Source organism: Vidua macroura, chromosome 1 (assembly GCF_024509145.1).
Source record: "Vidua macroura isolate BioBank_ID:100142 chromosome 1, ASM2450914v1, whole genome shotgun sequence".
NCBI lineage: Eukaryota > Metazoa > Chordata > Aves > Passeriformes > Viduidae > Vidua > Vidua macroura.
The window spans coordinates 114,608,928-114,614,313 of record NC_071571.1 but is presented as its reverse complement, the minus strand read 5'-3'; positions in this window follow the sequence as shown (position 1 = coordinate 114,614,313).

Sequence of the window (5,386 nt, the reverse complement as noted above, 5' to 3'; positions counted from 1 at the left end):
TTCCTTTTCCCATCTCCCTCTCCCATACCACAACCTTAACAAGCCTGTTTTCTTAGCAAATTTTCTTTTACTCCTGCCTATAGCTACTCATTGCATTAAGTTTGTTATTGGCCAAATGAGGAATGATTTACCCTGAGTTATTTTTCACTGTGCTTTGAGGATTAGATGTAAATTGATGAAATCTCTTTGAGACTGCACCAGCTGGTAGATGTTGGTTTCACTACCAAACAACTCTCTTCCCAGTCACTCATGAGGAAATAGACTTTTTTCATGGCATCTGCTTTATTTGGGATCCACTTTCCTATTACTGCCGTACAAAGAAGAAACATATGTGTAAAAACAACATGAGACAAGATCATGTTCACTTCTTCAAGACAAGATCACTTGTTCTTTCTTAACATATTCATTCTTCTTTGTGAAAGGGAACAATTCTTCCTTCTTTTATAAGGAGTTGACAGACAAATGTTATCCTGGTTAAAAAAAAAAAAACAAAAAACTGCAAGAACTTGAAATAATTTGAATTAATTTTTTAACTATTTTGGGGCATTCCTGAAGTGTATGGCTAAGTCCCATTATTAAATCAAAATAAAACAAAAAGCTTTGTCAGGAACAACTTTTAATCCCCAGATTGGGAGATTTGGCCCAGCTGGTCACTATTTCAGGTGCAAAATTTTCATGTCACCTACATGAAAACAAGTGTGTAATTGTAGTTCGCCCTTTGGCATGAGAAGATATCTCAAAGGCACTTTATGATGCCTGATGGGTTTTGAAGTGTTTGGCCACTAATTATGCAGAGAAAAGATCTTTTTCAGAGAGAAATACTTGTAGATACATGGCTTCACAGTATTTTAAATATACTGAGGTAAAATGAAATTTTGGGAGCCCAACCTGTTATTGTTCTATTTAAGAAGTTAGAGATGTTACATAGTTTTGGAACAAAAATTAGAGAAAGAACAAAAATTATTCATTAATGATTAATTAAACTTATAAGCAGGGAAAGAAACCTTCATATGCCGAATGTTTCTTTATAGGTCAAATTCTGAAGTTCTTTGGACAAGCCCCCAGCTGAAGTTGAAAACCTCATGGAAGGATGCTCAGAATTTGCAGGCAAAAGACTCACTTGTTGAGTAGTGTGGGCAGTGTTGAAACCTGTCAAGTTTTTATGACATGCCATAAACTGAATATACAGTAGTGGATAGCTTTGCTATTTTAGTCACAGAAAATCTGTTGTTCATTGCCATAAACTTGCAAAAAATGCTCAAGCTGTGGAAAAATTTCTTTAAAGCTCAGTGAAACTTGTAAGTCATTGGTGAGACTTTTGAGCCTGAATTTTCTGTACAGGTGACCAATAGAAGCACTTAATTATATTTATTGTGAAATTTCAGCATTCAAAAATTGTGGGGGTTTTGTGGTTAGGTGTTTTTTTTCCCTTAGTAATGTCAGGGATAATTTTCCAAAAGAGTGTAGCAGTTCACCATATGATAATCTATCACTTCTGCTGTCTCATGCTGCTGACAAACTTTGTTGGTGTGAAAAAGGCCTTACAGTTACATATTTTGCTCTGTTAAATTTAATTTTTTTTTCTTTACTGATGCCTATAGGTAGTTCATACTTGAAAACAGATCAGTGAGTAGAAATGCCAGCTGTCTGAAACTCTGTCATATTGCTTCTGCGATAATACTTTGTGGTATCAATGCAGCAAATGAGATTTTATTTGGGGTTAAAGCAGAGGTGACTCTGAGGTGCTTGCAGAGAAAGATTTAAAATGTGAAGCTTTAAAGTATTAAATTAGCTTTGAAGTATTAAATTAGCTTTAAGGTATTAAATTTCCAACACTTCACATTGTGATTCTTGGTAGTCTATGAGGAACTCCTGTGAAGGCAGAAGTCCTAATTGCTCTCATATCAGGTTCACAGTTCTTGCATTACACATTGTGACAGAAGTCCTTGCTGCTTGCCACAGAAGGCAGCTGAAGCCAACCTCATGGATTTCCTTGGTGATGAGCAGGTGTGGAATCAATCTGCCTGGACATACACCCTGATGTGGTGGCACTGCCAGTCTTAGACTTTCAGAAAGACATAAATCTAACATACAGCTGAACTGTGCATCATACTGTGCATCCCACTAATGGACATGAAGCTCAGGAGTGGCCATCTACACTACTAAAGGTGGACAGTAGCTTTCCAGCTGAACAGCTTGGAATCAATATCAATAATCATTGTAAATGTTTTCACCTTTCCTCGCTTTTCTCACAGCTGGAGAACTCAGAGCTTGTATGAGCTGGGATGAAAGTTGCTAGCATATATGGAGCACATCCAGGGTGTAAGGGGACTCAGTGTGGGACACAGGTGGTCTACAGAATGGCATAAAGACTCCCATGGGTAACTTGCACAGAACATTAACTTAAGCTGAGCAAATTCTAGGTTTTTTTTTCAATGTGTGTGGAGTTCCTAGGAGGAACCTGAGAAAATGTGGAGTTCCTGGGGGCTGGAGGGCTTCTTGTTTTGGAAATGTGTGAAAAACTGCAGGGAGAAACATTTTCCTAGAACCCATTTCAATCTGACAACATGCGTCTCATTTCTTTGCTCCTTCAGAAAAGACTTGTGCAAATGGCTGTTAGAGGAGAAGCTTGCCTTTGAATGACACATGTGCTCATGTATAACCATGAATTTACATATATCTGTCACACAAAGGGGTTGCACTGGCAATATCCAGCTATTCCAAAACCATCTTTTATGAAATGGAAGCTTGAAAACAAGCAATCAAAAATTCTCCAACTTCCTGTCTCTGACAAGTGTCTCTCCCTACTCTACGGTGAGACTGACCTACTGGCTTTCCAGCAAGGATGATTTCAAGATTTTTGGCTTTGTAGTGATTTTCTGGGAGTTTTTTTTCCCTTTGTGGAGGAGAGGTTTGCTTTTGCCCTAGAACAAAGAGGAAAGGATGTGGAGAAAAAACACAGGGAGCAGATCCTTTTGGAATGACTTTGTACAGGATCACCCAATGGTGAGATGTGGTATTGGAGTATCTCTCTCAGAGGTACCTCTCTGATCTTCCCTGGCAATTCATGCAGTAAATAGCAGAAGTAGCATGAAGTCCAGATTCTGGAAGTGCATCAAGCTTGGGGTGCCTTTGTCCAGCTGCGTGCCCGTGTTTATTGGCATATGTGTCTTATGAACCATGACATGCATCCAATGCCTGGAAGTAAAAGAGAGCTGCCAAGAAAAATATCACCTGTGCCCAGGAAAAGACAGCAGTACTTCTAGAGCTCTGGAGGTCATGTGTACCCCATCTTTTCATATTTCGTTCATCGTAGTCCTTGGTAGATCCTATATAGATTTAAAATGGTCAGTGTGAAGAATTAGGACAATGGAACTACTACGTTTATTTGAGGCTTGTTGCCAAATACCTAATAAAAAGCCCTAGGGCATTGACAAGCTGATTATGCAATTTTACTGTGAATTCTGAGATGTGTGGGCCCTGGACTCTGCTGCTGTTTGAATTAGTTCTTCCACTCTACTGCAGGAACACATTTGTTCATTAAAGGAGAGAAATTTTACCAAACTGATGAATTGTCACTCGGTATTGATCCTCAGAGGAAATTATAATATTGCAGGGAACAGCATCCTGCTGAAGAATGCATGTGTGCTGGGAACATAATTCTCTCAGATCAGATGTAGGAATTTCTGGGCTGGAGTGTATCTAACAATATTTTTCCTGATTTGTGGCCTTTTCCACCTGACGTAGAGGAGCTGTCTGCTACTTGTCTTGTCCCTTTATCAGGGAAGAAACATGACAAGATGGATCACAGGTATTTCATGGGTACTGTGCAGGTGCTTGGTTTGGATCTTGACTTACCTGGATCTTCCATGCCCTCTGTGCAGCTGGAAGCTGGGACCTGTGGAGGCCTTTGATGAGTCACATACAGGTTTGTCCTTTGCCCAGCCTGCCCTATTTTGTCACACCAAGTGCCTCCTTTGTTAGGACCATAGGTTGTTACTACTCACTGAGCTGAACTAACAGGTTGTTCCTTTGGCTAGGGCTGGCAGTCTCACATGGAACATCCTGGAAAGCACCATCTTTTATCACTCCTCAGGGAAGTGATGTGACTGGCATATTCTTTGATTTGAGGAGCTTCCCCAGAGGTATCTCTTAGATTCCAGTCTTTTGCAGAGACCTTAGTGTTTTTAGGAGAAACCATGACTCTTTTGGCTCCAAACTGAGTGGACATGCTAGCAGACACCCTGCTGCACAACGTCCTTACCACTGGTGAAGTGGATCTCCACCTATCTCGTGCTCTGCTAAAATTGTAGACTCCTACAACTCACAGGCAAAGTTGATCCCACATCACTTGTGCAGTGCAAGGCATGACCCAGGCTTGTTCCATTTTACTCCACAAGTGAAGTATTCCTTGAATCTGCTCAACAATTCCCACCCACAAGGGCTAACCTCCTCCAGCCAACATGTGAACATGGCAGACCTCCTGCCTGAGCCTGTGATCTGTGATCCTCTCTGTCCTCAGCTCCAGTCCTGCACACCATTTTTGTAGGCCGTGTGAATGTGGCAGTCTTCTGGACAACACCCAAGTAGTGCTTGCAGCATATACTCTTGCTCTGCTTTCTCCCCTATCCTTTTTTTTTTTTTTCATCTTGTAAGGGTATCTTAATGTCACACAAGGATGAAGAAATATGATGTCCCAGCTTGCACCTTGAGCTAATCCCACTGCATGCTGGGAACATAAACTGGAAAATCTTTCATGTAACATTTAGCACCTATGCATTGGTGGTGTGTTTCGTGAAGTTCTCGGACTTGCAACACTTTTGTGATGACAAGAGGATCCTGGAGCATGTGATCATTGAACTTGACTGGTTGCACTTCATCTGCTTCCTCCTTAAACTCTTTCCACTAGGCTGCTGGACTGGGGACAAATGGGTGCCACAGTCATCTTTGGAAGAAAGCATCTGCCTCCATGCTGATTTTGAAAAATATTAATCATGTAGGTAGCATTAGCAGAGATTGCTGATTTGTGTGCTGTAAAGGGTGGCAGCTCCCTACCAGTGGGCCAGATTAAGCATTCTCTTCCTCTCAAAGGCTTATGCCAGCATCCCCATCCCATCTCCTTTGTATTGCCTGATCTGACGGTGAATGTGTCAGCAGATTTCCTGTAGGATGAGATATGTAAGGGCCAACTGCAGCAATAATAAAGTCCCTTAAAGACCCAGTTTAAAGTCTGCTCAAGTTCTCTGCAAAGACATCAGTAAGATTTGCTAAAAAGCTATTGAGGAGCCTCTTCGAATTTATGAGTGTGGTGGAACAACTAAGTCCCACTGAGAAAAATTTATCACAGGATCAGGTTACTGGTATATGAAAAGGATGCAGATTAGTT